Below are 23,446 nucleotides of genomic sequence, written 5' to 3'. Positions count from 1 at the left end.
GGAAATGGAAGTCAGAAACAAAAGCATAGGTAAGAGTGTGAGATACAGACTTAGGACGTCACTCAGAAAGACTGTGTAGTAAGAGAAGACTCGTGGGCTGGGGATGAACACCTGAGTAGGCAGAGAGAGGTTGGCTCACAAACAACCAGCAGCAGCAAAAACCAAAGATTCCCAAAGAAAACCAAGCAAATTCAGCCATGGAATCCAGGGGCACTCATCCACAGCCTTTGGACCAAGTTGGCCCAAATTTTCATTTTGTTTCCCTCACCAGTGTTTACAATATTTTTAAAAAATAGTTGCCAACAGTTAAGAATTGAGAGGTATCTCAAGAAATCTGCATTTCTAGCTTCCTTTGAAATATACAAGGGATAAAATGTTAGGTTGAGAGGAACATGAGCAGGTCTGTAGATACTAGAGGAGGGCTCAGTAGAGAAGGTGAGGTTGAAGGTAAAGGAAAACAAGAAAAAGATTGATGAAGCCAATTGCAGAGGGAGCAGGAGGGAGTAGGTTCCCAGTGGTGGTGAGGACAGGAAGAACTTGCCCTCTGAGACTTGGGCAGAGGAGGCAGGCAACTTTGTAATGTGTATGAGTAGGATGATATAGGATGTTTTACTGACACTGCCAATTTTGTGAATAAAGTATGAGATGAGGTGGTCAACTGAGAGCCATTGAGAAGTGGGATGAAGAACCTGGTCAAAGACAAATAGGAAGGTTGACAAATTGCTCAGGGCTAGGCTGAGATTGAAAAGCACAAATGAATTGTATAGTAACTTTGTGCCAGTGTGCACTTGCAGCAGCAACACCAGAGTTTAGAATCAGAAAAGGTAGGTTGTAAAATTGATCATAGGTTTTGATCTTTCTGGTGAGGTAGTAATTTAGAATGAAGGGGTCTGGGCAGTGTAATGGAAGAAGAGAGGCTAAGAGGATCCTGTTAGACCTTAAAGAAAGAACAAGTCAAGGAATTAGCAGTCTCTGTGAACAGATGGTTTGAAGGTAGAGACAGCAGAAAGGATAGGGGATAATCTGAGACCGGACAACTGGAGTTAGGATTTCTGAATTGGGGCATTTGGAGGATATTAAGATCCAAGATCAGCTCCTTGGATTAGGAGGCTGAAATGCAATGAAGCAAAGGAGATTCAGGAATTACAAAGCAATATTGCTCAGTGGCTATCTAAATAGAGGTTGAAATCTCTCAGGATTTGTGGTGGAGAAGATTTCTACGCAATGATGGACAGTGATCTGAAGGCAGTAGATGACAGCAGTGAAGAGGAGTAAAAGGGCGGTATACTTAGATGACATGAACATTAACAAGAAGAGGGCAGGGACACCAACACTCATCGCAGGCTTGCAGATGCCTGCCGGGTAGTCCTGCTGAGCATGCATGCCTCCGTTGCCAAGGAGACCCATTCATTGCTATCTCCACATACAAGGCAAGCTGGGGCCTGCTGTTCAAGATACTGAGGAGTCTGCTGTTTATCTCTAACCCTCATCTTAATCCACACAAGCCCTGCTGTGAGCTCTCCTGTGACATAGCCCTGTCCACAGAGAATGTCAGCTTTTGCTGCCTGCCCGTGGGCTACCTGCTTCTTTTTGCCTGTCTCTGACTCTGTTCAAGTTGCAGCTCTAGCCACTAATGGACTGTTCTATCTCCTCTTTCTTCTGCCAGCAAGGTGATTGCAATGCCTGTTCAAATGTGTCTCTGGAGAAGAGCCAGGTGTCTTAAATGACACTGCTACAGCCTGAAGGGTCTGTAAAAATTGAGCTGTGGCAAAATTCGTTTGGAATCTCATGTTAGGGATGGTGCAAGCTGTGAACAGTTAGTGATCACTCTCCTCCCAGCTCTGCCCTGGCCTCAAACCAGGACTATCCAAGGGGAGGATCACTATCAATGGAGAAATCGAAGACAACCATAATAATGAGGCCTAATGAAAGAAGCCAAATATACTATATGTAGTTTATTTAAACTGTACATGGTATGCAATTTTTACAGTATTGTTTGCCATTTTTGTTAAATGTAATAAACTCTCCTTTTCTTCTAGAAATTGAAGCTTTACTTTTGGCACAACATATAAGCAGACACTTATGTTCTAGAGAGAGGGACAAATGGCAAACAGGAGTTAAAATTGAAGATGCCAGCACCCAGGGCTGTGCTATGCCCTTATCTCTTGCGCCTTGGAACAGAAGCTGAGTCAGCACTATTTCTCAGTTGCCTGTAGCAAGGGAGCTTCCCCATCAGCTGTTTAAAGACAAATAGAAAGGAAGAGAAAGGAAGCCTGCATTCCCTTGGGCTCCCTCTGCATGTTTTAGGCATGAGTCAGCTCCCAGGGCTGCCATTTGTCCCTCCATTAACAGCTAAGTTCCCTATGTCTCCAGACAGACAGCTCTCGAAATAGCCAATGCCTGGGCAAATGACCTGCAAGTGGGAGGGGACAGTCAGAGAATGCCAGTTCTTGTTGATCCTGTGGGGTGGGAGTGGGGATGGACAGCTTTCAGCCCTCAGTTAAGATAGGAAGTGGAAGAGAACATTCTCCCCTGGTTCTCACTTTAGAGAGAAGAATCAATCCTTATGGCATTAACATTTTGGATTTTTTGGTTTTAACACGTCTCAAACCTATCCACTCAATATACCTCATTTTACGCCAGGGAAATTTTTAACATGTCATCTCAGCCAACCTACATTCACCTAGCAATACTTAGATAAATGTTATGGTATACACAGACAAGAAACTAGAACACAAAGCTAGGAAATTTTTTCATTTTCATTTTGTAATGTCTATTCTCTGCAATATGGAAAAAATTGCACCAGTTAGGTTTTCAGCCTAAAGCAGTGATTTGAAAACTTTATGTAAGAATCCGCTGAAAGTTTTTAAAAAGTTCTAATGCCAGGCCTCCCCCAAGCCAATCCTGTTAAAATCTATGGGGGTAAGCATCAATATTTCTAGATTTCCCCAGGTATTTCCCATGAACAGCCAAGGCAGAGAACCACTAATGAGTATCGTTTACCCAAGTAATGACAGACAGGTGTCTCCATTGAATTCTTGGTGTATTCATTGCCATTATCAGTTAGCCCTCTAAGAGGGTTGATTTGATTATCATGATGGTATTTATGGAGCCTAATACAATCATAATCATCGTGAAGCAAGCTAGGACAAGAGTCATGTGGGAGGCAGAGGTTTCATGAACCAGAGGGGAACTTCTATCTGTCACCAAACCTGAAGGAGCCCAAAGCATTGATCAAAGTCAGAGGTACTGGGCCCTGAATTCAGAGAAATGGAGGATGGAAGCAAAAGTAGTGGATCTGGTATAAATGGGGAGTAAGCCAGGGAAATTTTCTTGAATCATTTATCTCTGCAACTAGATCTTGTGGGCCAGATGCAATAGGATACTTGGGAGGGCCTGCTGTGTTTAAACAAAGAGGAACAACAGTAAATAGACTCCCAAATTCTTTTAGTCCCTGACGTGATGATTTTTAGAATGATTTTTTTTCTAGTCAAGAGATTATTATCCTTTTGTCAACAGAACAATCACATTCATTCATCAAATGTGTTGAGTGCTTTTTCTGTGCTAGGTGTATCACTAGTTGCTAAGGATACAGAGATTAAATAAGAGACAATCTTATATCTGTCAGAATCCATAACCTAGATGTGGAAAAGGATGCATAAATTGAAATCTTTTAAATAAAATGTGGCAAAAAACTATGCCAGATCAAAGTTCCATGGATATAGTGTTAACTTTAACGATATTAAAGTTCATTGATTTCATTTTTCTTCTTCCATTTTCTATACTCTGGACTTGTGTTTTTTGCATATGATGTAAACTCATACTCTATGGGTTTGCCTTGTTTTTGTCATTTGGGAGAGGCACAGAGTGAGCTATAGGAAAGCTATGAAGGGGCTTGAAACTCACACCGTTATGATCAATTAGTGCAGTTTCAAAAAGCCCGGTCTTGAACATGCTTAGCTGGCTTGTCTTCTTAGCTCTTATGTAATCTTTAAGTCACTTAACTTCCTGAAGAAGAATTGAGTTTTCTTGTTGACCTGTAAAAATAGCAAAATTTATGACTTAATTGCAGAAAACTCCAGACTCTGACATTTGAAAGACTTATTTTTCCTACACGTGTAAATCAAGGTTACCTGCTCTGAATTTTGTAGCCTTAGTATTCTAATAGGGTTCTTGTACAATTTTTGCTAAATAAAGCATTCAGACTCCATGACCGTTCAAAGCCATCTCTGATGGTAGTTGTACACCTTTGCCAAATATTAACCCATAAATATGGTCTCATTTTGTTTAACAAGAGAGAATAATGCATCTCCCTAAGTTTTGAACTCATTAATTCCCCAGGCATTCTATCTAAAAAGCATACTTATTTTTTTCTTTGATAAGTCACATGCCTGTGTCTGTCAGTTCAATAATTTATATAGAACAGGGAGTTTTAAGCATGGTTATTTCACTGTTGATGATCATCAATAAATTCATCACATTGTGGGGGAATTTTCCTAAAATTGCTTATATCTTGTCTTGATTATTTCTTACTTTGTGACTCAATGATTGGGAACCAGCTGTGAAAGTTGATCACACAAATTGGGTCATTCTTGTTATACTCAACTAAATCAGAGTTGAGGAACCAGGGGGAAAATGCACTCAGGGCATATCATATTGCTCCAAGAATGTAATTCTCTGCAAACCTGGCTGCCGAAACTGCCTGTTTTAACGTGAACCAGTTTTAATATAATAGCTACAGAAACAGCCTGCTGTAACTCTACAACTAGTTTCAGCCACCACCATCGTTCACCAACCAGTGCTTGCCAGCTATACAAAACCTTACTAGTGCCCATGAAATTACTTTCAAAATAATATGTAACATTTGCCCTTTTTATAAAAGCCTCCAACCTTCTCTTTTTTCTTCGGACATACTAAAGGCCAGCCAGTCTGTGGGTATGTGCTGAATCCAATCTTTGCTTCCCAAATAAAATGTTTTAAATTTAGAGATTAGTCTTTATATTTTATTTGACTTCAACACAGCTATGGGCTGATCTGTAGAACTCAATATAGAAATCTACTGTCCTGGTCAAGACTGGTGAAATACTGTCTTTACAAATCATATCTGTGTTAATTTTGAATCTGCAAGTGAGTAAAATAGGAATTTGCTCTCTCATCTCTTGGAAATTTGATCCAAATCTATAGACATTGTGGTCAGAGAACAGTGAATGCATGAAGAGAATGGTCCCATAAAGTTGAGATCGAGGAGCCATTTTTTGCCGTGAGCTTTCTAACGAGTAAGAAAAACTTGTCTTTAGAGAGAGACTGAAGAGTAGAGCAGACAGTACAGAGGTGAGGAGAGGAGAGGCTGTGTGACTCCGGAGAAATGAACGGGGAAAACCTCCTTGAACCTCACTCTAGTTTTCCAAGTCTTGTGAAGCCAGGCTGGGCTTTTGGCTCTGTGCAATTCCTCTGTATCTTCTCAATAAACCCTTTGTATTCGTGTTTACTCAATGGGGATTCTATTCCATTCGCTAAAATAAGCCTGAAATTAAACCTGTTGTTTCATTGCATCTGCTTCATTCATAACTCTTATATTCTTTGCAGTTTTTTTTTCCAGACACCATTCTCCTATGGCCTTTTCCTATGGTTTCTCTCTCCTTTCCTTGGACAAAGTAGTTCCAGTTGCAGTTTTGACATAATAGAGGGACAGAAGGCCTTCCAGTCTATTCTGGAGGCATCTGGCACTGCTAGCTCACCTGGGGTCAGGCAGGGCTGCTGCCAGCCCATGATGTGCCTTTGTGTGTACTTTTAAAAGGTACCCCTTCCTCTAGGTGGACTGAGGCCCACACAGAGCATAGGGCTTTCAGGCAGAGCACAGGCTGAATTCAGCCACTCTTCTTCCTTGACTGGGCACCCTTGACAGGTATAATCTTCACAATCTTATGTGGTGACCGAGTCATGGACCCATACATATCCTCCAGGCAGTTGAGAAAGAAAAAAAAAAATCCACAAATTAGAGAAAGTGACCCCAGCAGAGTCAATGTAGTTGCAAATGTCAGGCTAACAGGAAACAGCAAAAGCAATATATGTCCTCCTTCTTCTCTAAGTGCTCTGGCTGGTGGCCTTAAAAATATAGATTTTCTTTCTTTTCCAATAAAGAAAAATTAAGGCCGGGCGCAGTGGCTCGCACCTGTAATCCCAGCACTTTGGGAGGTCAAGGTGGGCGGATCACAAGGTCAGGAGTTCGAGACCAGCCTGGCCAAAATGGTGAAACCCCGTCTCTACTAAAATACAAAAATTAGCTGGAAGTGGTGGTGTGCGCCTATAATCCCAGCTACTCAGGAGGCTGAGGCAGGAGAATTGCTTGAACCCAGGAGGTGGAGGTTGCAGTGAGCTGAGATCACGCCACTGCACTCCAGCCTGGGTGACAGAGTGAGACTCTGTCTCAAAAAAAGAAAAAGTAAAATACAAAAAGGAAGGAGAAAAGAATGACCTGCAGCTCCATCACCTAGGAACAATTTAAATACAGCTGTTATATGTGACTCTTTATTGCCTATCAAAAAAAGCTGCAAATTCCTTAGTGTGGGAGAGATACTCATTATAATCTGATCCCCATTCTGCTCTCCCACATCAGTCTCTCTCCTGTCACTCTCTCTTTGTAGACTCTTCAGTGCTGTTTTGTTTCAAAGCGAGGCTTTCATTTTTCAGCTCCTTTTTCTCACTCAAGTTTACCTTTTATGCCTGTGTACATTTTTGCTGTCTGTCTGTTTATATGCAGAAGTTTTATAACACCTGTTGGAGTTTTAGGAGATTGTAATTAATAATTTCCTGTTTCCTCATTTGAGTTAAAAATCAATGTCAGATATATGTAGAGATCAGGCATACAGAAAGCGGAATATTACCTGAATTGGAAGAGATCTCGAACTTCAGGCCGTGTACGCTAGGCAGGACTCGCTCTCCAGGTCTAGGGGAAGTCCACTCCAGAAGGAGTTGAGCTGTAGGGTTGATACATTTATGCAGAATCACTGCTTTACATCCACTGAGAAAGAGACGGGAATCTTCTTACTGTTTGCAGGCTTTAAAAAAAAAATGAGCATCATGTGTTAGTCTACCTTGCATTGCTATAAAGGAATGCCTGAGGCTGGGTAATTTATAAAGAGGTTTATTTGGCTCATAGTTCTGTATAAGAAGCATGATAACAGCATCTGCTTCGGGAGGGCCTCAGGAAGCTTCCATTCATAGTGGAAGGCAAAGGGGAAGTGGACATATCATATGGCAGGAGAGAGGTAGCAAGAGAGGGAGGAGGAGGTCCCAGCCTCCTTTAAATAACCTAGCTCTCGTGTGAACTGCCAGAATGAGAGCTCACTCATTACCACTGGGATGGCACCAAGCCATTGATGAAAGATTTGCCCCCGTGACCCAAACACCTCTCACTAGGCTCATCTGCAACATTGGAGGTCACATTTGAACATGAGAGTTGGAGGAGACACACACCCAAATTATATCACATCAGTAGGTGGCAATGAGGTCTGACTCAAGGACATGTGTAAACAAAGCTGAGACTTTCCTCAATATTTGTGGAGAGAAAAGCTAGAATGTGGGGGCATCCTGCTAATTTTTCAGGTAGAATCTCAGAGTCGTTGTAATTACGGTGTTAAAGGAAATGTGGTAAGCAGAAGAGAGATGGTCTATGAGAGAAACTTACTATTATATAAACATTCATACTTAAACATATGTTAAAATTATGACAAGATATAAAACATAAACCAGCACTATATAAACAGATTGTTTCATAAAAACAACTCTAGGAATGTGTTTGATTCTTTTACTGTATATTTTTAAGGCATTTTTGTTTTGATATATTACAAACAAATAAATTATAGAGAATAATATAAATGACTCCCATATACTTATTACACAGCTTGATTGAAGCTCCTGTGTGAAATTTTAAAAATATAGTTTAAATATAAAATGCAGCTTCAAAAAAATTCCCAAACTCATCAACAATTCATGTTCCTCCAAATACACTTTGGGGATCGTGAGCATTGGGTTATGTGGCCAGCAGCCTCTGCGAGGACTCCCAGTGATGCCCGCTGCCTGGCATTTACACCTTTGCATAACCTCCCCACCTTCAGTGTGGGCTGAGGCTTTTGAAAGCGAAGTCTTATTGGAACACAGCTACACCCATTTGTTTACATGTTGCCCACTGCTACAATGGCAAAGTTGAGTTGTTTCAACAGAGACATACATGGCCAGCAGAGCCTAATATATTTACTCTCTGGCCCTTTGCAGAAAAGGTTTTGCTGACCTTTCTAACTCATCATTCCTAATGGCTAGCCATGGCTTCCCAGGAGCTCATTAAGCTATTAAAACGCCAGTGAATCTGTATATTCTACAAGCTTAACTGCCGTGTGAATGAATATGGCTCAAATATAAATTTTCAAATATACGTTGTCAAAAACAAAATACAAATTAATTTCAAAGCATTAGAGGATTTATGGTAGCTTTTAATCTTTATGTATTTTTTTCAGCTAGGGGATAAATCAAAATAACAATTTATATAATTTATATCACATGGAGTCCCGTGAAATGCTTTTGCATTATGTGCTTCATTTTTTTTTCTTTTAATGATTGTAAACCATTGATCTAGTTAGACTCTATGGGCCAAGATTACCTTAATGAAACATAGATATCTTAGTCAATTTAAATATTTGAGATTAGTTATACCATGTATGTGGTCATTGATTCCCAGGGCCAAATTCTATTTTACACTAAATATGATGGGTGAAAAATAATAGCTTGAGACCATTAAGATGCAACACTAATAATAATAATTTCCTGAACACTTAGCTTGTGCCAGACACTGTCCTAAGTGTTTTTCATGAATTTACTCCTTTAATCATCGTAACATCATGTGGAGTTATCAGGACATAAAGCCACACGTTAGATTCAGGTTTAGACACTTATTAATGTTTTAATTTTACAATTTAAAATATTATAGGCCGGGCACAGTGGTCCACACCTGTAATCCCAGCACTTTGGGAGGCTGAGGTGGGCAGATCACTTGAGCCCAGGAGTTCCAGACCAGCCTGGGTAACATGATGAGACCCTGTCTCTACAAAAAATAAAAAATTAGCCAGGTGTGGTGTTGTGCACCTGTAGTCCCAGCTACTCAGGAGGCTGAGGCAGGAGGATCCCTTGAGCCTGGGAAGTCAAGGCTGCAGTGAGCAGTAATACTGTCATTGCACTCCAGCCTGGGTGACAGAGTGAGACCATGTCTCTAAAAAATAATAATTTTGTTTAAAAATTAAAAACAATTTGTCTTATTAGCTTATATAAAAGGGACCACATTAATCTTAGTTGTTATCTCAAAAAAAAAACAAAATTGTTCTCTCTTGTGATGGCGTTTTGGAGAACCGAAAGAAGAGAAAAAGAAAAAATCACACCTTAACTGGCATACATTTTATTAATATGATTTAGCAAAGTTCGACAACAGAAGAGTCCTCATTTTTTTAATAGTGAAAAGAAGGAAATCACACAAGAGGAAAACTGCCATGACTTATACAGAGGAGTTACAGAGTTAAATTTATTCATATCATATTAGGTTTGTTTGGTGGTGGTTGTTGTTGTTTTTGAGACAGGGTCTCACTCTGTCACCCATGCTGGAGTGCAATGGTGCAATCTCAGCTCACTGCAGCCTCGACTTCTCAGCTCACACAATCTTCCCACTTCAGCCTCCCAAGTAGCTGGGACCACAGGTGCACACCACCATACCTGGCTAATTTTTGTATTTTTTGTATAGATAGGGTTTTGCCATGTAGCCCAGGCTGGTCTGGAACTCCCGGGCTCAGATGATCTACCCACCTTGGCCTCTCAAAGGGCTTAGATTACAGGCATGAGCCACCATGCCTGGCCAGTTTTGCCTTTACTTAATCAAGTTTTAGTACCATTTCCATTTCATCACCTACTCAAAATAAGATATTTACATCAACTGTTTATCAATAAAGTATCTGTAGTTTCTACATCACTCTTTTGCCTTCAAGTTTCCTTAGCTGATTCCTTTTTAACCAAGAATGGACAAAAAACAAACAAACAAAAAACCCCAGAAATATAATTTTTTAGCTCCTCTTTTTTTTTCTGTAAGAAAAGGAAGGTGTGTTTTAAAATTCCATAATAGTTACTGATATTTTCTTAATTTTTCCAGAAGTGAGAAGCTGAGGCAAGAGGAGGCCAAGTAACTTGTATAAAGTTGTATGATCACCAAGAAGCAGAAATCAGAGTAGGCTCTTGACCTATGCTGCCTCTTATCATGTACAGGAAGATTTTATTCTGAACCCTTAAGGATATAGCTAAGAGATTTTTTAATGTTACCATCGAGACTTCAATGTCAGGTTTGAGGAGGAAATCAAGAAGAGATATTTCATAATAAATGGTACAACTGCAATAAAATTGCAGTTGCATCCTGTAGTAAAATTAGAGTATACGAATTATTTTCCATTCTGGTTTTGGCTGCTTATCCTTTAGTCATTCTTTCCAGGGCCATTCTGTGTAGGTTAGTCTTCCTCAGCGAAAGCAGAGGGTCGTGGTGGGGAAAACATAGGCTCTATATTCAGATAGACTTGGGGGTAGGTGGGAGTCCTGGATCCACACTTAATACTTCTGTATCATTTACAAGTGATTCATTTGGCATCTGTTTCTTTGATTTGTAATGTGGAGAGATACCTATTTCTGAAAGTTGTTTGAAATTTAAATGGGATTGTGGTCCTGACTGTTAATAAATACTTATTTCCCTTCGTTTAGTGCTGTGCTTCAAAGTCACCTATGCTTATTAAGTACACTCATGCTTGGGTGTACGTTATGTTGTACGAGTTTGTCATAAGGAGTATTTTTTCTTCCTCGACTAAAGGAGTCTTTTGAGAACTACTTGCTTAGGGCATAGAACTTGAGGGCTGGAAGTATCAGCTTGAATCATATGAAATAGCTGATTTTTGACGATTTTTGAACCAAACAAATCCCATTTTCATCTGGGCCAATATTATACCTTAGGAAAACACAAAAGAGGGTAGCTATATGGTCAAATGTCATACTACTAGCTAATTATAAAACTGTACATAAAACTTGGTGGTCTTGGCTTCTGGCTAATATACATATAGATTTTATTTAAGAATGGTCTTATTGCCAATCAAGTACCAATAAGGTGTTGCATTGAATATTTGCAAACCTGCTTAGTGCTTGGCTCCTCTGCTGGGTGTCAGTTATAAAAAGGTGAAGAAGAGCTTGGAGCTGTTTGTGAGCCACAGATCTGAGCACAGCCACAATATTCCAAGGCCCAGATGTCAGCTCTATTGGATGTTCTAAGTGCTGTAGGTGCAACCAGGAAGGAGTGATTAGTTTCCCTAGGAACAAATGGGAAGGACTGGTTCATTCTATTAATACTTTACATGTGATGAGTCTTGCTCTAGCTAAGCCCTCTTATCATGTATCTCATTCAGCAAATATTCGTGGAGCACCATCTGTATGACAAACATTGTGGAATGTTGGTAGTGGGATAATAAAAATGAACATTTATAGAATACTTAGACTATGCCAGGTACCATTCTATGGACTTCACAGATATTAATTAATTGAATTTCCACAATAACCCTAAGAAAGTAATATCATATTGTCATCATATCATTTTTATACATGAGAAACTGTTAAGTAACATGGCCAAAATTATATAGCTGGTAAGTAGGGAAGGCAGCATGTAAGCCAGGAAGGCTGCCTCTATAGCATGTGCTCATAACTGTGCTATGGGACCTATTTACTTAAAAAGGTGAATAATGTCATTCTCAAAGTATATAGAGCTAGGGAGAGAGGTATGATGAAAGGGAGATAATAATCATTATGACGAATCTTTTCATTAAAAAGTTGAAGTGAAGACACCTCTCTTTTCACAAAACATTAAAGTAACTTCTCAAAAACCTGACCTGGAGTGTGGCCCTTTCAAGAGACAGCCTGGGGAGTCAGAGAGCCAGGTCCTTGTCCTTCCAGGGAGCTTTAAAGCAGGAAGATGCTTAAACTCATCAAAAAGTTAAATGTAGAGTTCCCACATGACCCAGAAATTATTTTCCTAGGTATGTAGCCAAGAGAAACAAAAATATGCATTCACACAAAACTTACACATAAATGTTCATAGTAGTATTATTCGTAATCATCAAAAATTAGCATGTGCCTATCAATAGATACATGGATAAACAAAATTAGCATCTACATACAATGAAATATCATTTAGTCTTGAAAAGGAATGAGGGGGCTGGCAAGATGGCCAAATAGGAACAGCTGCGATCTGCAGCTCCAAGCGAGATCAATGCAGTTGGCAGGTGATTTCTGCGTTTCCAACTGAGGTACACAGCTCATCTCACTGAGACTGGTTAGACAGTGGGTGCAGCCCATGGAGGGTAAGCAGAAGCAGGGTGGGCCATCACCTCACCTGGGAAGTGCAAGGGGTCCAGGAACTCCCTCCCCTAGCCAAGGGAAGCCATGAGGGACTATGCCATGTGGAACAGTGCATTCAGGCGCAGATACTACACTTTTTTCACTGTCTTCGCAACCTGCAGACCAGGAGATTCCCTCAGGTGCCTGCCTACACCACAAGGGCCCTGGGTTTCAAGCACAAAACTGGGCGGCCCTTTGGGCAGACACCAAGGTAGCTGCAGGAGTTTTTTTCATACCCCAGTGGGGCCTGGAACACCAGCGAGACCGAACCATTCACTTCCCTGGAAAAAGGGCTGAAGCCAGGGAGCCAAGTGGTCTAGCTCAGTGGACCCCACCCCCATGGAGCCCAGCAAGCTAAGACCCACTGGCTTGAAATTCTCACTGCCAGCACAGCAGTCTACAGTTGACCTGGGATGCTCCAGCTTGGTGGAGGAAGGGGTGTCTGCCATTACTGAGGCTTGAGTAGGTGATTTTCCTCTCACAGTGTAAACAAAACTGCTGTGAAGTTCAAACTGGGTGGAGCCCACTGCAGCTCAGCAAAGCTGCTGTAGTCAGAATACCTCTCTAGATTCCTCCTTTCTGGGCAGGGCTCCTGAAAGAAAGGCAGCAGCCCCAGTCAAAGGCTTATAGATAAAACTCCCATCTCCCTGGGACAGAGCACCTGGGGAAGGTGCAGCTGTGGGCGCAGCTTCAGCAGACTTAAACATTCCTGCCTTTTGGCTCTGAAGAGAACAGCGTATCCCCCAGCAAAGTGCTCAAACTCTGCTGAGGGACAGAATGCCTCCTCAAGTAGGTCTCCGACCCCCATGCCTCCCAACTGGGAGACATCTCCCTGCAGGAGTCGACAGACACCTCATACAAGAGAGCTCCAGCTGACATCTGGCGGGTGCCCCTCTGGGATGAAGCTTCCAGAGGAAGGAACAGGCAGCAATATTTGCTGTTCTGCAGCCTCCGCTGATGATACCCAGGCAAACTGTGTCTGGAGGGGACTTCCAGCAAACTCTAGCAGACCTGCAGCAGAGGGGCCCGGCTGTTAGAAGGAAAACTAACAGAAAGGAATAGCATCAACATCAACAAGAACTTGCACACAAAAACCCCATCTGAAGGTCACTAGCATCAAAGACCAACAGTAGATAAATCCATGAAGATGAGGAAAAACCAGGGTAAAAAGCTGAATATTCCAAAAACCAGAATGCCTCTTCTCCTCTAAAGGATCACAACTCCTTGCCAGCAAGGGAAGTAAACTGGATGGAGAATGAGTTTGACGAATTGACAGAAGGAGACTTCAGAAGGTGGGTAATAAGAAACTCCTCTGAGCTAAAGGGGCAAGTTCTAACCCAATGCAAGGAAGCTAAGAACCTTGAAAAAATGTTAGAAGAATTGCTAACTAGAATAACCAGTTTGGAGAAGAACATAAATGACCTGATGGAGCTGAAAAACACAGCATGAGAACTTCGTGAAGCATAAACAAGTATGAATAGCTGAATCAATCAAACAGAAGAAAAGTATCAGAGATTGAAGATCAACTTAATGAAATAAAGCATGAAGACAAAATTAGAAAGAAAAAAAATGAAAAGGAATGAATGAAGCATCCAAGAAATATGGGACTATGTGAAAAGACCAAACCTACATTTGATTGGTGTACTTGAAAGTGATGGGGAGAATGGAACCAAGTTGGAAAACACTCTTCAGGATATCATCCAGGAGAACTTCCCCAACCTAGCAAGACAGGCCAACGTTCAAGTTCAGGAAATACAGAGGATACCACAAAGATACTCCTTGAGAAGAGCAACCCCAAGACACATAATCCTCAGATTCATCAAGGTTAAAGTGAAGGAAAAAATGTTAAGGGCAGCCAGAGAGAAAGGTTGGGTTACCCACAAAGGGAAGCCCATCAGACTAACAGCAGATCTCTCTGCAGAAACCCTACAAGCCAGAAGAGAGTGGGGGCCAATATTCGACATTCTTAAAGAAAACAATTTTCAACCCAGAACTGCATATCCAGCCAAACTAAGCTTCATAAGTGAAGGAGAAATGAAATACTTTACAAACAAGCAAATGCTGAGAGGTTTTATCACCACCAGGCCTGCCTTACAAGAGCTCCTGAAGGAAACAGTAAACATGGAAAAGAAAAACCGGTACCAGCCACTGCAAAAACATACCAAATTGTAAGGACCACTGACACTATGAAGAAACTGCATCAACTAATGGGCAGTATAACCAGCTAGCATCATAATGACAGGATCAAATTCACACATAACAGTGTTAACCTTAAATGTAAATGGACTAAATGCCCCAATTAAAAGACACAGACTGGAAAATTGGATAACGAGTCAAGACTCATCAGTGTGCTGTATTCAGGAGACCCATATCACATGCAAGGACACACATGGGCTGAAAATAAAGGGATGGAGGAATATTTACCAAGCAAATGGAAGAGAAAAAGGCAGGGGTTGCCATCCTAGTCTCTGATAAAACAGACTTTAAACCAACAAAGATCAAAAAAGATAAAGAAGGGCATTACATAATGGTAAAGGGATCAATGCAACAAGAAGAGCTAACTATACTAAATATATATGCACCCAATACAGGAGCACCCAGATTCACAAAGCAAGTTCTCTACAAAACTCTCCACCCCAAATCAACAGAATATACATTCTTCTCAGTACCACATTGCACTTATGCTGAAATTGACCACATAATTGGAAGTAAAAAATGCCTCAGCAAGTACAAAATCATGGAGATCATAACAGTCTCTCAGACCACAGTTCATTCAAATTAGAACTCAGGATTAAGAAACTCACTCAAAACCACACAACTACATGGAAACTGAACAACCTGCTCCTGAATGACTACTGGATAAATAACGAAATTAAGGTGGAAATAAATAAGTTCTTTGATACCAATGAGAACAAAGACACAACGTACCAGAATCTCTGGGACACAGGTAAAGCAGTGTTTTGAGGGAAATTTATAGCACCAAAAGCCCATAGGAGAAAGTGAGAAAGATCTAAAATCGACACCCTAGCATAACAATTAAAAGAACAAATTTTGTTCTTTTGCAAAGAGCAAACAAATTCAAAAGCTAGCAGAAGACCAAAAATAACTAAGATCAGAGCAGCACTGAAGAAGATAGAGACATGAAAAATCCTTAAAAAATCAGTGAATCCAGGAGCTGATTTTTTGAAAAGATTAACAAAATAGACCACTAGCCAGACTAATAAAGAAGAAAAGAGAGAAGAATCAAATAGACACAATAAAAATAATAAAGGGGATCTCACCACTGATCCCACAGAAATACGAACTACCATCAGAGAATACTATAAACACCTTTATGCAAATAAACTAGAAAATCTAGAGGAAATGGATAAATTACTGGACATATACACCCTCTCCAGACTAAACCAGGAAGAAGTCAAATCTCTGAATAGACCAATAACAAGTTCTGAAATTGAGGCAGTAACTAATAGCCTACCAACAAAAAAAAGCCCAGGACCAGACAGATTCACAGCCGAACTCTACCAGAGATACAAAGAGGAGCCAGTACCATTCCTTCTGAAACTATTCCAAACAATAGAAAAAGAGGGACTCCTCCCTAACTCATTTTATGAGGCCAGCATGATCCTGATACCAAAACCTGGCAGAGATACAACAAAAAAAGAGAATTTCAGGCCAATATCCCTGATGAACATTGATGTGAAAATCCTCAATTAAATACTGGCAAACTGAATCCAGCAGCACATCAAAAAACTTACCCACCACGATCAAGTTGGCTTCATTACTAGGATGCAAGGCTAGTTCAACATACACAAATCAATAAACATAATTCAACACATAAACAGAACCAACAACAAAAACCACATGATTATCTCAATAGATGCAGAAAAGGTCTTCGATAAAATTCAACACACCTTCATGCTAAAAACTCTCAGTAAACTAGGTACTGATGGAATGTATCTCAAAATAATAAGAGCTATTTATGACAAACCCACAGCCAATATCATACTGAAAAGGCAAAACCTGGAAGCATTCCCTTTGAAAACCGGCACAAGACAAGGTTGTCTCACCACTTGTTTTGTCTATTCCTGTTTATTTACAATGCTCCATACATAACCATTCTCAAATGTTTAACATCTTTTTGTTTGTATTCTTGCATAATGTGTACCATTTTGTGTGCTAAATTTCTAATATGTAGAAATTTATGTAAACGTTTCTAAGTTATGTATCTCATCTTTTATTTATGCCTGGTTTGCTACTTTGGAAGGAATGAGGAGCTATCAGAGCCCTGCAATGAACATTCATTTATTACATTTTTAATGAAATGGCTACTATGTGCACCTCTGTAATAAGGAGGAAGGCAGTATGACAATGTGGCAGAGAGCTCTGGCTCTGGGTTCTGAATGCCAGGGTTCGAATTCTCACTCCTCCATTTACTAGCTTCTTGGGCTTGGACAGATTACTTGGGCCTGTTTGCTTTTGATTTAATCACCTGTAAAGTGTGAATACTTTCTCTTTTTTTTTCTTTTTTCCTGAGACGAAGTCTCACTCTGTCGCCAGGCTGGAGTGCAGTGGCGCGATCTTGACTCACTGCAACCTCCACCTCTAGGTTCAAGCAATTCTCCTGCCTCAGCCTCCTGAGTAGCTGGGACTACAGGCATGCACCACCATGCCCAGCTAATTTTTGTATTTTAATAGAGATGGGGTTTCGCCATGTTGGCCAGGCTGGTCTCAAACTCCTGACCTCAGGTGATCTGCCCGCCTCGGCCTCTCAAAGTGCTGGGATTACAGGCATAAGCCACTGCACCCAGCCAAGTGTGAATTCTTTAGCACACATCTCAGAGGCGGTTATAAGGATTAAATATCCAGGGGGGAGAGGATGATATTACTCCCAATATCGCAGGGGGTGTAAATACCTTTTTCTATCTGTCCTGATCTCCTTGCTCATAGGCTGTCACATGGAATCTTCGGGGGAGCTGTTCTTCATATTTTCCAGCCCCAATACCCTTTTTACAAAATTGGGTAGCTGTTAATACATTGACACTTGGGCACAGAGTTGGCATTCAATAAGTAGCTGTTAAGTAAATGAATCAAAAGAAGTGCAAGATACAAGATACATGGTCCCTTCTGTCAAAGAGTTTATAAATCAAGTATGAATGATAATACCTGAAACTACTTTAAAAAATCTATGTAAAGGGCCGGGCGCTATGGCTCATGCCTGTAATCCCAGCAGTTTGGGAGGTCGAGGCAGGTGGATCACCTGAGGTCAGGAGTTCAGGCATGTTGAAACCCCATCTCTACTAAAAATACAAAAAGTAACTGGGTGTGGTGGTGCACTCCTGTAATCCTAGCTACTCAGGAAGCTGAGGCAGGGGAATCACTTGAACCCGGAAGGCAAAGTTTGCAGTGAGCTGAGCTCATGCCACTGCACTCCAACCTGGATGGCAGAGTGAAGAAACTCTGTCACAAAAAAACAAAAAACAAAACAAATCTATGTAAACACCATGATATGTGACATGTCAGGGTAAGAGGAACAACTAATAAATTTTGTAGACATTCAGTAAATGGAGAGAAAGGTTTTTGGAGATGAGGAGCTTGAGCTAGACCTTGTATGTGTGCTATTAGAAGCTTTCTGGGCTGGACACATATAAAAACTGCCCTTTGATGCTAATAGTATTAAAATTCTGTCTCCTCAGAAGCAGACTGCCTATTGCTTTCGCTTTTAAAGAGATTTAGATCCAAGCATTCCATTATGCAAGCCATAGAAAGACCGTTTTATGTGAAGATGCACTTTGATTGCACTTTCCTCTATCTACATTTTATTGTAGTTAGTTGTTTAGAGCTCTCTCTGTGTAGACTGTGAGATCCTTGAAGTCCTTAAGGGAAGGGACCTTGCTTGCCCTCTTTATCCCCTGCATACTTTGCGTAAAGGAGGCACTCCATAAATGTTTACTGAATAAATGCTACCCTCCTAATGGGTAAGAATGTGTCATATTATTCTTTGTTTTCTTATGTGCACTGAAACGAATTGTTTCTTGAGATTGGTTCTTAGAATATTTATTCAGTTTTCACTGATTCTTTTGCTACAGGTTAGCTAACCATGTAGCAGATGCTTGAGTTTCACCTTTCTCCAGTCCAGCAGAATTATATTTTGATGACCTCCATTTTGATGCTTGTAGACCAGCTTTAATCCAAAGATTGATCTTTAGGTAACAGATGGAGAGTGATAAGGATAACTTCTGTGAAGACAAACCCATGCACACATTCTGTTGTCTGAATAATATTTAAATGAATCCTTCTGCTCCCAAGCCATCAACTTGCCCCTTAACACACATCTTTCTAGAGCCCAAATTTGAGCTCCTTGTAAAAGATCTTTGCCCTTTTCACTCTCCAGGCCTTCCTAATTAACGTCTTCTCAGAGTTTACCTTCTCTCTGTCTTAATCATTAGTTAAAAGAAAAAGTGGCTGGTGTAGCATCTGGGGATACATTGCCACACCCATTTCCTTCTCTATGATCAGGATTTCCAATTTCCAAGCCTGATGGGCTCTCCCAGCTGGAACAGGATCTACAGGTCTTTGATCTGGAAACTAAGACTAGAGAAGTCTTAAGAGATGACTTCTCAGGTGAGGAAGGCAGAATCAATCAGATGGAATTAGTAGGGAAGTAAAGTTCAATTGTTTAAGCCAAGTTGTAGCTGCTTTGGCACTCAGAATGAAGAGTTCTGTGTGTGTCCCAGCATGGAGAGTTATTTTCTTTTTCCTTCAGTTAGGTTGACCCTTTCCATTTGTTTAGGACCTGTGCACATGTTGTACTGGACCGCTAATCAAGTTGCTTATCTAAAATTCTTTCCAACTGTTTCCCTATTATCTCCTTATCTGGTGTCTTCTTACTTTGCTGAAGATGTCCGCTGTTTTACCTCACTGCTCCTGTTCATGCCCTTCCTTCTGCTGTTGAGATTTTGTGCCTGTTTTTCAGCGTAAATAAACTTTTCTTGTCCTTGTAGATATTACATTGTTCAGTTTTCTCATCTGAGTTTTCTTTTCCTAAGCACAGGGTACAGGTTACATTTGTATCTTCTATTTATATATTGTATCAGATGGAGAGACCAGAGAACAAGCTGTTGATTCCTAAGGAGAAAATTTCAGAAGAAGTACATTCATACAAAGTGATAGTAGGAAGACTCAAACACAATATTACCTAAGTTCCTGAGACTAGAGAAGTGTATAAGTCTGAGGACAGATTAGAAAGGCTTCAGGAAATTCTAAGGAAATTCCTGTACCTGGAGAGTTTAGGCAAATAACAATCAGCAAAGAAGCCTTCACCAGTGAGAAGAACAATGAACGTAATAAACCTGAAAAAAGCTTCAGTCTGGACTCTACTATTGATGCAGATCAGAAAGTTCTTAGAATACAGAACACTGATGATAATGATAAGAACGACATGAGCTTCAACCAGAATTCAGCCTCTGGTAAACATGAACACATAAATCTAACACAGGATTTTCAGAGTAGTAAATGTAAGGAAAGCTTAATGGATCTCTCCCTCCTTAATAAATGGGACAGCATCCCTAACACTGAGGAATCCTATAAATGTGATGTATGTGAGAAAGTTTTCCATCAGAGCTCAGCCCTTACTAGACATCAGAGAATCCATACTAGAGAGAAGCCCTACAAATGTAAAGAATGTGAAAAGCGTTTCAGTCAGAGCTCAAGTCTTAGTCGACATAAAAGAATACACACTAGAGAAAAACCTTACAAATGTGAAGCATCTGATAAATCCTGTAGTCCAAGCTCAGGCATAATTCAACACGAGAAAATTCACACCAGAGCCAAAGCTTACACATGTAGCAGTTGTGAAAGAATCTTCAGTCATAGTGTCCACCTTACTCAACATCAGAAAATTCACAAAGAGATGCCCTGTAAGTGTACTATATCTGGCCGTGACTTCTGCCATCCTTCATATCTGCTTGAACATCAGAGGGTCCACCATGAAGAGAAATCCTATGAATATGATGAATATGGGTTGGCCTATATTAAACAAGGAATTCATTTCAGAGAGAAGCCCTATACATGTAATGAATGTAGAAAAGACTTCAGATTGAATTCACATCTTATTCAGCATCAAAAAATTCACACAGGAATGAAACTGCATGAATGTAATGAATATGGAAAAGCTTTCAGTCAAACCTCATGCCTTATTCGCCATCAAATAATGTATAGGAAAGAGAAATCATATAAATGTAACGAGTATGAGGGCAGTTTCAGTCATAGCTCAGAACTTATCCTGCAACAAGGTGTCCTCACCAGACAGAAAGTCTTTGATTGTGATGTACGGAAAAAGAACTCCAGTCAGAGAGCACACCTGGTTCAATATCAGAGCATTCATACCAAAGAGAACTCATGAATATAACGAGGGTGAGAAGACATTTAGTCTAGTCAAATTCAGGCTTCATTCAACATCCGAGAGTTCACACCAGGGAGAAATCATGTACGTACTGCATGTGGTAAAGCCTTCAGTCGTAGCTCAAACGTTACTCAGCATCAGATAATTCAATTTTCATGCTATTAATAATTTCATACCTTAGTCACATTTGGAGAATTCATATGGGAATAAAATTCCATTACTGCAATGAATGTGAAAAAGCCATCAGTCAAAGAAACTACCTTGTTTAGTATCAAATTCATGCCATGCAAAAAGATTATGAATGTAATAAATGTGTAGGTGCACGAGGAGATTCAGTCATAACCCAACGCTCATTCAACATCAAAGAATCTATATCTAAGAGAAGTTATTTGAGTGTAGTGAATGGCAAATCTTTCAATAGGAGTTTAACTAGTCTTTTTTGTATCAGAATATCCATAGTAGACAAGAATTTGATGTAATGCAAATGGAAAACTTGACAGCACATGTCAGGCTTTACCCAACATCAAAATAGTGGAAAGAAAATTGTTGATTATTTATTTATGAAATTGTTAATACATAGTCCCTAACTTTATCATTGCACAAGAATCTAGTGGTGACTTGGTAAATGCAGTGCCATTTTCTCATGGCATTCCTTTATTTAATATGTGTTCTAAGTAGGTACATTTATTTTCATTTTTATTATAATAATTTTGATATTAAAAAGAACAGAGATGGGGTCTCACTTTGTTGCCCAGGCTGGTCTCGAACTCCTGGCCTCAAGTGATCTTCTCACCTTGTCCTCCCAAAGTGCTGGAGTTACAGGCATCAGTCACTGTGCTAGGCCTATTTTATTTATAGAACTAATTCAAGCTGTTTTTATTTTAATATGCCCTATAAACATTTTTATTTTTCTTGAAATTGGTTCTTAGTGTTCACAACTTCCATAAGATACTGCGAATGCACCAGTATTAAAACACATCAACATAAGTAGCTCATTTAGCTTTTTCTGCTGTTCTTGGCCCAAGTTCTCTCCAAAACCAACTCTTAGGCCTACTCTTTACTAGGGACCCTATGTTATTGCTTTACAGCCACAACACTTGGATGCCTGTTTATTGATTTCTCCATGCTCTTAAGCACCTTTAGAAGATTTAGAAGATTCCTAGTTTTAAGTGTCTCACCAGCAAGTATTCCATACCTAGTTGATGTTGCTGGTCTGATGTCTTATTTCCTAAAGTGAGGCATCTTTTTTAAAAAAGAATTGGATTTAAAATATATCCAGTCCAATACAAGTATGAATATAAGTAAGTGTTCTCTCTTCTGAGTTTGTAGCAGGCAGCCAAACATTTTCAAATGATGCCCAAGATTTTAGTTGCCTTGTGTGCATCCACAGCCTGCAAAGAGAGATGATAAGGACATCAGGGAGCCAACAAGACTCCTGGTAAGCTCACTACATACATCCAGTGCCTGTTCTGCATGCCTAAGCTTAGAGTTCTTTCATATACCTCTAAGGCCAGCAAAATGCTCAGGCCTGCTTTTGGTAGGGTAAACGTAAAGAACATACACAGGCTGGGTGCGGTGGCTAACATCTGTAATCCCAGCACTTTGGGAGGTTGAGGCGGGTGGATCACGAGGTCAAGAGATGGAGACCATTCTGGCCAACATGGTGAAACCCTGTCTCTGTTAAAAATATAAAAATTAGCCAGGCGTGGTGGCACGTGCCTGTAGTGTCAGCTACTCAGGAGGCTGAGGCAGGAGAATCGCTTGATCCTGGCAGGCGGAGGTTGCAGTGAGCCGAGATCGCCACTGCACTCCAGCTGGCCAAGACTCCATCTCAAAACAAAACAAAACAAAACAAAAACATACAAAAAAAAATCAGCATCATAAGGGAATGTAGCCTTTCAACAGAGATGATGCTGTTCTTAACGTTAATCTCAGAGACGGTATTTCAAGAGAGTGGCAGGTCTGTTCCTGGTAAAATTTTAACCATTAGGATTGCAGATAAATATTTGAATTCTCCCCCACCCCCACACCAACCAGTCTTCCCTCATCAATCCAGGACAGTATTTGAAGTGTGGGGGCTTTGTGTTAGTTGCTTATCCATTATCCCATTTTCATATTTTAATAGTCTGCATGCCATATAAAAGAACATGGCTTTTTGATTGATAAAAGGGATTATAGATGTTGGCTCAAGTTCAGGGCCACCATCATATACCTAACAAGAGCTCATGCTTCTTTAGGTAATGTCAAAGCATTTTGTATTTTTCCATCTTAAGCTTTATAACATTTTGTGAATAAGACAAGTGTTATTTAAAATTCTAGTTGTCAATCCAGGCTTTCATAGTTCAGATGTTATAATATTTGCTAGGGACCCTCAACAAATATATAAAAATATATTGCTCACTCTATAATCCTCCTTTACAAAAAGTGTCACAGAGGGAGTCCACCCACAGTGATATTAGGGGCAACATCATCATCTCCTTTGGATATTACGCATAATGTCACAGAGGTGACATATTGTCACCTCATTATGTGACATAATGTCACATAATGTCCGCCCATGGGGATATTTGTGGCAATATAATTATC

The 23,446-nt window shown here is 40.2% G+C and overlaps 1 pseudogene; it reads left to right on the top strand.

Moving 5' to 3' along the window:
• The first annotated feature begins 754 nt into the window (after positions 1-754).
• Positions 755-23,178, top strand: LOC100978312 (zinc finger protein 655-like; annotated as a pseudogene).
• The last annotated feature ends 268 nt before the right edge of the window (positions 23,179-23,446 follow it).

The sequence above is a fragment of the Pan paniscus genome, chromosome 6 (assembly GCF_029289425.2).
Source record: "Pan paniscus chromosome 6, NHGRI_mPanPan1-v2.0_pri, whole genome shotgun sequence".
NCBI classification, from domain to species: domain Eukaryota; kingdom Metazoa; phylum Chordata; class Mammalia; order Primates; family Hominidae; genus Pan; species Pan paniscus.
This window is presented reverse-complemented; position numbering and strand designations above follow the sequence as displayed.